This window comes from Euprymna scolopes, chromosome 6 (assembly GCF_053919585.1).
Source record: "Euprymna scolopes isolate OS-2025 chromosome 6, ASM5391958v1, whole genome shotgun sequence".
Lineage (NCBI taxonomy): Eukaryota > Metazoa > Mollusca > Cephalopoda > Sepiida > Sepiolidae > Euprymna > Euprymna scolopes.
In genome coordinates, this window is record NC_136487.1 from 135,918,593 (window position 1) to 135,932,682 (window position 14,090).

Here is a 14,090-nt window from a genome sequence, read left to right on the forward strand (position 1 = left end):
GGAGACCTGTTCAAAGTACGGTCGACTTAAGAATTCTGGAGAAAACTGATTTTGTTCACCATGTCTTCCAGGAATTTTTAAATTGGCACTGGCTTATGACTTTCACATGTACTTGTTACTTTTTTGGTGTTTAGAACGATTTTCATTGGTTGAAAATAGTTTGAGTTCAAACGTTTCTGTCAAAACTTGATTACTTTAGGGAGTGACGAAGAAAGCGAATTCCAACGAAGCGGAAAAAGAAAGAATGTAAGCAAATAGAGCCACTTACTTTTTAGCGTTCGTAGGAATCACTTCACGATTCAGCCGCCACAATTACACCGACAAGTTATGCCCCTTTGTTGACTCAAGCAGGCGTAAAGAGTAATCGAGAGTCAGTAATGTAGGACGTCTTGTCTTAACGTCCAACAGAATGCAGGGTATACCATTCAGAAATTTATAGACTACATAAAAAGAGAGAGAGAGAGAAAGGAGAGAGAGAGAGAGAGCTGCCACTACTCGTAAGAACTATGTTTATTGATGTCAAGTATGCTTTATTGTTATTATGATTTTAGTATCATACACGTATTTTGCATGTATTATGCAGCGTATGTTATTATCAGGTGTTTGTTACATGTTCTATTATCCAATGTTGCCCAGGTGTTTGGAGGTGTGTGTTGTGCAACAACAAAAAAGTGGTAGTAGGCAGGCAGGCAGGTCGAACCCGTAACGCGAAGGAGGAAAAGAACGTGAAAAAAAGAAGAAAAGTGACGTCCTTGCTGTTGCGTCCTTCGTCAAACCGGAAGTATCGAAGGTTTAAATTAATGCTAATCAATCGAAAAGAGGGAATGACTTTCGAAAATATCGGCGTAAAAAAGCGACCCCTCCCTGTAGAAAACTGATTTACACGGAGGGATAGCAGAAAGAGATGTCATAGAATGTGAGGTGAGGTCAAATAGGTTGAAAGTAGAGCAAGACATGACGTCACGGATATCGAAATTGATAGAGAAATGGAGGTTTGAAACCAGTTTGCTCATGGGATGGCGTGCGAGTCAATTGGTCACAATGCTCTTATAACTGAAAGGAAACCTTTGATAATCGCCAAGCGCGAGCTTTCCTGTACGATCGCTGTTCACTGTGTCAACTCATTTATTTGTTAATAAGATAATTAGTTATTTAAAAGAATTTTATATATATATATCTTATTCTATATCTACCTCTCTGTCTCTGTCTCTCTCGTCTATTAAATACTTTTCTCCAAAATTAAACTCTAAAACGCCCAGCCGTCTTTAATTTTGTATAATAAACACGTATGAAAATAATCTTCAAAGAAAACATCACGCTTATTATTATTATTATTATTATTATTATTATTATTATTATTATTATTATTATTATTATTATTATTAATTATATTATTTATTATTATTATTATTATTATTTATTATTATTATTATTATTATTTATTATTAATATTATTTATTATTAATAGTAATAGTTGTTGTATTATTATTAGTAGTACTATTTGCATTATTAGTAGTAGTAGTAGAAGTAGGATTTGAATTATTATTATTATCATTATTATTATTATTATTATTATTATTATTATTAGTAGTAGTAGTAGTAATAATAATAATAGTAGTAGTAGTATGAAAAATGTTTCGGGTTAATTGGTGTCCCAGTGTAGTTAATTATACATCTCTATTGATAGTGTACTTTTGAATAAGCTCTTTTTACTGTATGCGTGCTTTTTAACTAGAAACAAACTGTAGTATCTGTTCTGATGCTGTTCTTAGTCTATTCTATCCTCGGTTAGTGAAGAAGTCCTTCTAAATTGGGACAATTTTTCTTTATTTTTGTTTCAATCCAGATTCCCCCTGGGCTTTCCTTACACTAAAAACGGACCGTGAGTCCAACTTTAGGAGGAGAATAAATAGGGATCGACATTTTCAGGAATATTCAACCAGTAACTATTGAATAAATTGTGGATCGACAAACGTACAAAAGTCAAGTGAAACATTAGTTGCTTTGGACCAACTAGTAAAAACAAAAGAAAAAAATGAACAAATAAGAAAACCTAAAAAAAAAAACAAAAAAACAAAAAGAAAGAAAACCAAAGAAAAACTAATAAAGAAAAGGTGACGAAAAAGAAAACATTAAAAAGAGCGAAAAAAAAGAATTAAAAAAAAATGAAAAAGACAAAGTGGAGAGAAAGAAAATATTAAAACGAATGAGAAAAACGAAAAAATGAAATAGAAGACAGTGAAAAACAAAAGCTGACAAAGAAGGAAAATGTGAAAAAGAAAAGGTAAACAAGAAAGAGAAAAGTGAAAAGAAGAAACGAGAAAAGATTAAAAAGAAGAAAAAGGAAAAGAAAAAAAGAACAAGTAAGAAAAACAGAAGAGTTAGAAAAAGATAACAAAAGTGAAAAAGAAAGAAAAGAAAGAAAAGAAAAATGAAAACAAAAGAAAAAGTGAAAAAGAAAAAAAGGGGGAAAAGGAAGTGTTAGAAAAAGATAAACAGTGAAAAAGAAAGAAAAAGAGGGAATGAAAAAAAGGGGGAAAAAGGAAGTGTTAGAAAAAGATTAAAAAAAAAAAGAAAAAGAAAGATGGCGACGGCTGGAAATCGACGGACGCCCCAGCACTCACTTATGTCAACAGCACTTATTTACATTAACCATCCGTGCGCAGCATCTCAGTGGTGGATGGGTAGGGTGATGAAGGAAAGTACCTGCGAGGTGGGAGGGGCAAAGATATTACCAAACATGTTGGTAAGTAAAAAAAACAAAGTAAAGAAAAATAAATGTCGGTATTTTCATACCATCTTTACTGGAATCTACAAAAATAAGTAACGATTAACAAAATAACAACAGAGAAAAACAAAAAAAAACAAATGTCCGTTAACGCACGTACAGAAGCATGTAGATAGACATACACAGATATACATATATACATAGCCACACACAGACAGGCACGCAATGATACATATACACGCACAAATTGATACACACACAAACACAAATACACAAATACACATACGCACATATATATACACATACATAGACACCTGCATAACTATCCAACACACATACATAGACACCTGCATAGCTACCCACATACACATATGCACATGTACATAGTCATACACACGTAGATAGAGGCATACATAGATACACACAGACATAGGAAAATGAAAAGATCTTATGTACGATATAAAAGAAACTGGAACTTAGGAAGATCTCGATCATTCTATCATTCCGTATGAGCAATGGGACTCTTAAGGAATAATTTCAAATATACCCTATGAACCAAGTGCAAGAGAAATGCAAACAATTGCACTTAAAAGGACGGTTAACATCTTTAAAAAAGATCTTTTGATTGAAATGTATGAGATAGCGGGTGAATGTCTAGCATGCGGTAAAACAAAATTATAATATAAAATGTGAACACACATCGATCAAACGTTCCTTTGAAATAGCGGGTGAATGCCTAGCATCCGGTAGGATGCCCTATCCTCAGAAAAAAAAAAGGAAGAAGAAATATATAAATAACTAAACACATGCATACGGATGCGCCCTCATATACATATACATGCACCTCTTTTGGCCGGTTTAAAGACCATAATTATATGGGGAGGTGGTCATTCGCTGTGAGAAAAACGAAAGACATTGTCATAGGGTAAAAAAACAAAATAATGAGTTAAGAAGGCACATATTCACAAAAAAGAGATAATTTATACATGTTTAATATGGAAGGTTTACAGCAATAGGGAAACACAGAATGTTCAGAAATATTTTCAGAGTTCTTACAAAAACAAGGGGGTTCATTAGCTGAGGCATTAGAGGAAATTTTTATGGATTATTTAAAAGCCGTGGGTTTCAGGGACAAGAAAATTGTATTCAAAATTTCTCTGTTCCATTAAAAAAATTATAATTCATTGAAAGTTATTTATAAGAGTTAATGTTCAATTGTTTTTATATTATAATTGAAGTTCAGTGAAAAAGATTGGAATATTTCAATGAATAAAGTTGCCAAACGACAGTTAGTCTACGAGTTGCGTGTGTGTCTGCGTGATCATTAACGTTAGTGTGCGCGTGAGTAGAGAGAGATGCTGCAGAGATGGGCGCACAGAGTAGGGCATCCAGCGACACTGATCCGTAAACTCCAGTCAATAGGGTTCCACTGGTTTATTGAAGAAAAAGTTGGCTTTTAAAGGGTTCGGGTAGCTCCCAGAAAACCCCATTACAAATAAATTTAGAGAGTTTTGTGATTGATCCCCAAAATAATTATTTGTTTTTATTAAATATATGTGCGCAGGCGATATGCGTACAAACACGTTTATACATTTTAATTTTGTACGTCGATATATAAACATTTTTTTAAAATAACTTCCCGCCTAGATACTGAGTTATATTTGTGGTTTTACATGAATAAATAAATTTCTCTTTTGTAAAAGACATATTTTTATTGTTTCTCGTTAAAACCATCTTTTTTTTTTTGCTGAATTTTGTCGCTCTTTTTTTGTTTGAGTGTATATACACATTTTTTTTGACAAGTAAAATGAAAAGAAGGATTGTGCTGTGTTTAAAGGAATTTTTTGTTATTGAATTGTATCTTTGTTTCGTGGAACGCTATGTGAAAGGAACACTTTTATTTTAAAGAATTATTTTCTTTGTGTCTTAAAAATGAAGGGGTTTTGTTTGAAGTGTTAAACTTTTGCATATTTTTGTAAACAAATTATTTTTTAGGGAACATTATTTTTTTGTTGTTGTTGAATTCCAAGTGTTTTACTTCTGGAGTTCAAATTTTTTTTGTTCAATGAGGGGGTTTTCTGTTGTTGTTGTTGTTGTTGTTGTTGTTGAAATCAGAAGGTTTTGCGTTCATATAACGTCGAGTGTTCACCAGTTGTGGGGTTTTCGTTAATATCAGTTTTGGTAAGGCGGTTATTAGATTTCAGGGATGTTTTCGTGACAGGTCTTTGGAGATTTTACTTTATTATATTTTGTAAGGAGGGAGATATCTTTTAGATGAGCCGGATTCAGAGAAATATTTTCAGTGAAAAGGTTTTCAGGGTTTAAAATCAAATGCGAGAAAAACGAGATACATTGTCATACGGTAAACAAAACAATGAGTTCAGAAGGCATATATTCACACAAATGATATTTTATACATGCGTTTAAAATGGAAGTTTTACAACTATAGAGGAACATAATTTTCGGCGTTGTCTTTATTTTTATTTTTTAATATACTACTGATTTTACAAACTCACTTTTTCCTGACTGAAACAATCTGACCTTTTGTATATGGATGCACCAACAGGTCACAATTATTCTATTTTATATTTAATCCAAATTTCCAAATTTATGCGCATATATATATATATATATATATATATATATATATATATATATATATATATGTGTATATATATATATATATATATATATATATATATATAGTTAGTAATTTATAAAATATATATGACGATTTAATTACTAACTAGCTCTACCTACGTATTGAGCACTTTTGAAGTAAATACTTAAAGTTTACGCATAAATCTATACTTTCGTATATTAATTTTATGTGAGTAAATGAAGTAGTTATATATATATATATATATATATATATATATATATATATATATATATATATATAAATTATAATAACGTTGTATACCTGTTTGCTTTTTGGTTTGTTCATTTACAACATACGTCATCACAGATGATGTTACCTATGACGGCATAGCAGAAGACGTTATAGCAGAAGACGTCATATATGACGTATATTCTTTTCATTGGCGTTTCTCAGGATTGTATGAGGATCAACCGAAGCACAATTTTTTGCCATCGAAATCGGTTAAATTGCTTATTTTTCAATTAAATCGATTGTCTGCTCTAGTAAGGAACCCACTGCAGTGCACCGGGAGGAAACTTCACATTCTTCCCTGCAGTGGCTTATCCCACAATACATTGTAGTCGACATTACGCTGAAGAGAATTTACTGTTGATTTTAGAAAATCATTTTTATATAATGGCTTGAAGTAAAGTTTTAAACCCAAAAGTCAAGTATCATGGCTCATTTCTGCCTTAAACAGAAATATTTATTTCGAACGCACCTCTGCCTTATCAAAGACGGATTTTATGAATTTTTTTTATATAATGGCTAAAATCAAAGTTTTAAATTCAAAAGTCAAATATTATGGTTCAATGTCTTCTAAACAGAAACATCCATTTCCAAGTCACCTCTGTTTTATCAAAGTATATAATTTTGATTTTATACACCGGGATCTTCTGCTTGTGCGGTGATAAAACTTCTCAAATGCACTTGTGATGTTAGGCTTCATGAGGTTAAAATCTGTTTTTCCTTTAATGCGATTTTTCTGATTAACCATTTTCGATACTTATCTTTTCAGCGCGTGTGTGGGGGGGAGGGAGAAGGAAAGAGAGAATCAGCTAATCGTCTGCTGAGTAAGATTAAGTAACTATGTGGCTGATACATTTCGTAATAATTTTTTTTCTACTCTATTCAAAGAAAGCCTTAATGGATTACTCGTTTCTCAATAACATTTTAAGTAAGGTTTCCCATTTGTTTTAAGCAAACGATAACATTTTCCATAACCAATAAACATATTTCAAACAGATTAAAAAATCAATTAAAAAAAATCTGCTGAGATTCATTTAAAATGAAATAACCACGAAATCAATGAAATTGTCCCTGAAAGAGATTTTCACACGAGGAAATAGTTCATTAAAGCACAGGTTGTGAGTACTTATTTTTTAACAGCTTTTTAACGTTCGTAATATAAAAAATAACCACATTTCCTATTTTATTTACCCTTATTTTTTGTGTTTGTGTGAGTTCAGTGTCTCAGTACGCGTGTGTATTCAATGTCTCAGTACGTTCATGTATGTATACGTGCATACACTATATTTTTTTTTAGTTACTTTCAAACAATAAAGCACATTTCTCATAACATAAAACACATAAAGACAGCAAACAAATCTGTGGACAAAAAATGTTTATCAATCATAAGTCCTATTTTTTCAGCCTGAAATGAGACACTATCAACATGTAAAATAGATTAATCGATTTTCATGGAACAGATACACATTTTTTTAAATCACGGTTCGATGTGATGAAGAGTTTTTTGACATCAACTTATGTAGGACTTTTTTTTTCAAATGTCATCTTTTCATTTATTTTAAGTTGTTTTTTTTTATATAACATAAACACATTTTGTTCACAGTTCAATGTGATATGGAATTTCCCAATTCAACTTTGTGGTGAATTATTTAAAATGCTCATTTCTTTTCATGAAGAAGAATTCTTTACATTTTCTTTACATTTATTTTCTGGAGCAGAAAGATTTGAAGGGGTTTTGCTTTCTTAAGACCAGTTTTGTTTCAATTATTTTTTCAATAAAAATCTTTTTAATGGAATATTTTTAATAAGATTTTTTAATGACATTTTTTTAAATGAAATTTTTTCAATGAAAATTTTTTTAATCAAATTTTTAAAACTCAGATCTGAGTGTTTGTGCGCGTTTGTAAAATCTGCTTTCCTCACAGACAGTGGAACGTTGTGGATTTTTCTTTTAACCGTGGATTTTAATTTTTGAGAACGTCTAGAATTTTTCTCTGCCTGGAATATTTTTTCCATGGCTAGAAAGAGCTTTTAACCGTGGATTTTATACAAGCTGAATCTTGTGTCTTTATAAAGTGGATGGCTGCTGTGTGGGTTTTCGCCTACTGATTGATTTTTGGATTGTTGTGTCCGTGGCTTTTTTCTCAGGATATTTCCAGGTTTTCAGGCACCAATATTACACGATACGTCAACCCGTGAAGGGTTAACTTGACCAAGAAATGTCCTGGGAACGGCAATCAATATGACAATATATCGTTTACCGGGAAAGAGTTACTTGGTTGAGGAAACCAGTTCCCCGAGTGTTAGACACGATATCAACTGATATCCCATGGGAACACCAACGATTGAAATCCTGGCAAACGGCAACAAATTGTAACACGATGAGTCGGTCACATACACTATGTGTATATTTACTTGGAAGTCTTTTTACAAAGAGTGAATGCATACCTGGAATTAGGTGTGGTTATTCTCTAGGCAGTTCTCCATTCCCTGGTGATGACTTCTTTCTGTCGGGTTCTGGCTGAGAAAGTGGCAGACCTCATCTTGATGATCAGGACAGATTAAACAACACGCAATACAGATTGTAATATATATAAGAGAATCTTAACTATTTATTTTTACAAAAAAATATTCACAATATATTACAATTACAACAAACAATTCGGAACAATTAAACTTTAAAAAGGCTTAACTAACCCTAACTATTTGTTGTATTGGGGAAGGGGGGGTTAGGGTTAGGGTTAGTGTTAGGGTTACGGAGAGACAAAAATGTGCGTTCTTATCTCATGCTGGTGCTGACGAAAGAGAGTGATTCCTGGCGAATTGCATTGTTGTCCACTCTCCGTATCCCTCCTCTAGTGACCAAATCACCTTCCGGCTATAGGGGAGAGGGAGTGACAACGCAGTGGCACTTACAACATATAGTGCCACAAAGCACCCTTGTCATATAAAAGAACCTACAGTTATTTTCATATTTTTCTGGCCTTATTGCTTGTGCGCTGAGAGTAAACGGAATTTAAGTTTAAGATGAAAAAGTCAAGTATTGTGCTTTAAACAGAAACATTCATTTTATATGCCGGACCTTTCGGATTGTGTGGTAATAAAATTTCTCAAATGCACTTATGTTCGGCTGTGTAAAATGTTAACTTTTTTGCCTGTTCTTTCTTTAATCGAATTATTTCGACTATCGATTATCAATACTTATCGAAAATATTCCGATACAAAACCTATCTAAGAACACTGACAGACACATTAAATACCTTCGTATGAAATTTTATAAAAAATCGACCCAGCCGTTTTCGAGTCTATATGGAATGAACTCACACACATATACGCACAGAAAAAATTCCTATTATACTGTATAATAATAGATAGATACAATCTTTATCATCATCCTTGTCTGTGTGTGTATAAGTTCGTTCCCTATGGACTTCGAAACGGCTGAGTCGATTTAAAAAAATGTCAAACAAATGTGTTTTATGTGTCTGGGAATGTTAGTCAATAGTGTTTTCTATTGGAATGCCTCTGATAAGTATCGAAAATCGATAATCGAAAAACCCCGATTAAAGAAAGAACAGTCCGAATTTGAACAAATAAAGCATAAGATCACAACTGCATTTGTGAAGTTTTATCGCTACACAAGCAGAAGGTCCGACGTATAAAATGAACAGTAAATTCTTTGATAAGACAGAAGCGCGTTGGAAATGAATGCTTCTTTTTAGATCACAATTAAACTATGATACTTGTTCTTTTTTTCTTTTGCCTTTCAAACTTTAATTCAAACCATTATATAAACATAATTTAATAAAATTAACATTATGGTTCTCTACGGTGCAATGTAGACTACAATGTATTGTGTAAGAATTCAGCGCGGGGAGGCGTGCGAACCTTCTTTCCGGTGCATCGCAATAGGTTCCCAACTAGAGCAGGCAGTCAATCGATTTAACTGAAAAATGGGCAATTTCGATGACAATAAAATTGTGGAAAGGTGGAACATTTTTATTCTCATTCAATCGCAGGCACGTATCGTCTCTCTGCTTATATATATATATATATATATATATATATATATATATATATATATATAATTATTTTTAATAACTACAGGCACTAGTGTTTCATCCTTATGGATTCATCAGTGCTAGAAGTTATGATTTGCACTGTGTGTGGGATTCGAATCTCGCAACGAAACTATTAGCGAGGAACGAACTACAGGGGCACCGCCAACTACAATATATATATATATATATATATATATATATATATATATATATATATATATATATATATATATATATATATATATATATATAATTATTTTTACTAAAATAATTAAATACCTACAGACACTAGTGTTTCATCCTTTCGGGAATCTTCAGTGCAGGGTGTCACGATTACTACCAGTCGAACGATCTAATCCCCGCAACACTCGATTAGCGATGACCTAATCCATTCGGCTACCATTAACCGCGTGAAATAACGTTGAATTTAAACATCTTAATTTTAAATGTTCATTTTCAGAGGCAGACGGTAGCAATATATATATATGTATATATATATATATATGTATATATATATATGTATGTATATATATATATAACTACTTAATTTACTCACATAAAATTAATATACGAAAGTATAGATTTATGCGTAAACTGTAAGTATTTACTTCAAAAGTGCTCAATATGTAGGTAGATATATATATATAAATAAACTGATGGTGATGATATATATACATATATATATACATTTATGTTGATATATATATATATATATGTATATACATGCATTCATACATATATACACACATATATAAGTATGTCATTTAATAATTATTATAGTAAATATATATACATCAGTTTATATATATATATATATATATATATATATATAAACAAATGATTAATAAAACATGTTAAAAGACATCTTGAAAAAGAGTTAAAAACATATTTAATTTTAAAAAAGGAAAGATAGTCCTATCCACTTATCTTGTGTTTCCTTTTTTAAAATTAAATATGTTTTTAACTCTTTTTCAAGATGTCTTTCAACATGTTTTATTAATCATTTGTTCATATTATAAGCTCTATTTCCTTTTCGGTTTTATTGAGCTTTTACATCTGGCTGAGTTTATTTTACTTGTTAATATTAACTCTTTAATATTTATAATATATTTTAAGTTTACCATTTTGATTACCTTGGTATATATATATTAAAAATAATACATATGCCGCTTCCCATTTGGGGGTACTAAACTGGTCCAAGGAAAAGTTATTCCCAGCTCGCATTTAGGTAAAAATGCACTTCCATATAAATAATTGAATTCATTCAATAAGTATCGCTAACAAAAACAAACAAGCAACATCTCTCTCTGTCTCTTTGTCTCGCTCTCTGTCTGCCTACTGTCTGTCTGTCTGTCTGTCTGTCTGTCTGTCTCTCTCTCTCTCTCTCTCTCTCTCTCTCTATATATATATATATATATATATATATATACCTACTTCATTTATTCGCATAAATTTAATATACGAAAGTATAGATTTATGCGTAAACTTTAAGTATTTACTTCAAAAGTGCTCAATACGTAGGTAGAGCTAGTTAGTAATTTATAAAATATATATGACGATTAAGCTACACTGAATATTCTGCGTTTCATCCAACTATAGGATTCGTCAGGCTTATGCCTAAGGCGCATAAGCCTGACGAATCCTATAGTTGGATGAAACGCAGAATATTCAGTGTAGCTTAATCGCCATATATATTTTATAAATTACTATATATATATATATATATATATATATATATATATATATATATATATATATATATATATATATATATAAACTGGTGTTGATGTGCAGTCAACTTGGTAGTGGTCACTGGACAGTAGGCCGACCATTACTTAGGTCCAAGGACAAATTAAGTAATCTCTGAGCTGCTGAAATAAACCCTGCTACCCTCAACGACTCTGATTGATCTTAAGAAATGGAGGTTTACATACTTCAATGGCATAATGTAAATGCAGCAACAAACATTGTCAAACTGCATCAAACTAGGAGAAAGAAATAAAGTATCGTCCGCCGTCGCAGCTACATACTTCAACAATTCACACTCTTTCACAATTTTTTAACTTCTTTTTTGTTTCGATTTTCGATGGTGGCGATTCATTTTTATTTTACATAGTGGTCACTACTTATTAAGGCCCGGAGGCCACTCGAGGATAAGGGTTAATGAGTATACATTAGTCATTGTGATTATAGCGTAGTAAACATTACTAGTGGGAATATTGTAAATTGGATTACTTAGTGGGACGGTTTATCAAGAACTTGTTTACGTTGGACTTGAAGACAATCAGATTGTAGTCAGCTGGAAAGCAGACAAACGGAAGAGAATTCCACAGGCGTGCAGTTCTAAGAAAGAAGCTTTGTTCATGGTATCTACGTTTAAGTTTAGGCACAGATAAAGAGTGTGGGAAATTGTTGATAGTGGTTTTGGCTAGACGTTTTTTAGTATATATATATATATATATATATATATATATATATATATATATATATATATATATATATATATATATATATATATATATATGACTCGGGCGCCACCACGGAGAATCGAAAAAAAAGTTTAGCTTACGATTTACTTTTTCCTTTGCCGTTAATGTCTGACCTATAAAGACCTGTTTGCGTCGGGGCTAAAAATTTATATATAAACTAATTGCTATTACGTCACGAATGCATTCCGCGGCTAAACCCCAAATATAATGTTTCGCATGGGTTCCAATACCCTATATATTAACTTTCATATCTGTAGACCAAAAACTGACGGAAAGTTTGAGAAATTTTTTATACAAATATATATGCGCATACATGAATACATATAAAAAGTGGGTTGTCTTTACTATAACCTTTTTAGGTAAATATTACGCAAGTATAAATCATGTAGAATATCTCCATAAATATAATCACACGTAATAGTTAACTAAAGATGACCATCCTATCAGAAAACCGAAAAAAATATTAATAGGGAATTAATTAAAATGAATGTTTAAAAGAATATGCAAATTAGCTAGATTTTGTTTCAAATTAGCTAGATCTGTGTGCAATTTTACGACCCATATATAACAAAGTTTCATTTTCTTTTAAAATAAATAGAAAAAAGGGTTTCTAATATGAATATCAATACACACACACACACACACACACACACACACACACACACACACACACACACACACACACACAAAACAAACTTTTAGGGTATATATATATATATATATATATATATATATATATATATATATATATATATATATGAGAATGTGTGTGAAGACACTTCTTAACCTACGTACCCCACAAAGTTTTGATCTTCAGACTTGAAGTTTGGTTATAGGGTATTCAGACATGTGAAAAACTTTTTAATCGGTTTTCATTCAGAAAAATGCCTGCTAAAGGTTCAAAATTGAAAAATTGGTACGTGGGGTTTTCGGATTTTTATCGGTTTGTCGACTGCTTCACGAATGCGCATGCATGAATGATCCACATGACTGATTCCTTATATTAAGAATAAGTAGGTTTGAAAACACTTTTTAAAGAACGTGGCAAGCTGGCCTAATGGTTATCGTACTTCACTCACTGTTTTATGGTTTTGGTTTCGATCTCAGTTCGAGTATTATTTTTTTTTTACTCACAAGAAGTAAACTGTTTTAAAAAAGCATAATACTCGAAGCACTTGTAATAGTTTCTGTATAAATTTAAATATAATATTTATGCATATTTCACCACCGGGCAACGCTGGGCGGCCTGCTAATATATATATATATATATATATATATATATATATATATATATATATATATATATATGTGTGTGTGTGTGTGTGTGTGTGTGTGTGTGTGTGAGCATGTCTACTTGAAAAATGTGCCGAATGCCGAATGCTACTGATTTCTTCTTGACATTTATCAAATCTGTTGCCAAGATCACTGGAAAAATGGTTTGATCATTATACTGCTCCAGAAAGTATCTCACTCCCGACGCAGTCGTCTACCTGCATAAGATCCAAATACGCCCTAAGATTGAATGTTGCTGTCACTTCTGAACAGGAGCTTCCCAGGGCACCTTTTCCTGCTTTGAGAGGCCTTCGAAATCTAGTAAACGATGTTTCCGCCTGACAACCTTTTTCTAACAGAAGAGTCATTGCGACTCTATCTCTGTTCTATTGTTATTTTCTTGGCGAGTACTCGACTGAGCTTTAATCTATTATACTCCTTGCAAAATATTCACAATACTCGTCTGTCTACAACAACTACCACAAACTTCGCTTACTCTCTACCTGTGCCTAAAACCAAACCCAATTTCCATGAACAAAGTTTCTTTCCTAGCACTAACTGCCTGTGGAACATTTTCAAGTCCAATGTAGATAAGTACTTGTTAAGCCATCCTCTTAAATAATCAAATTTTACCAAATTTCCACTACTAC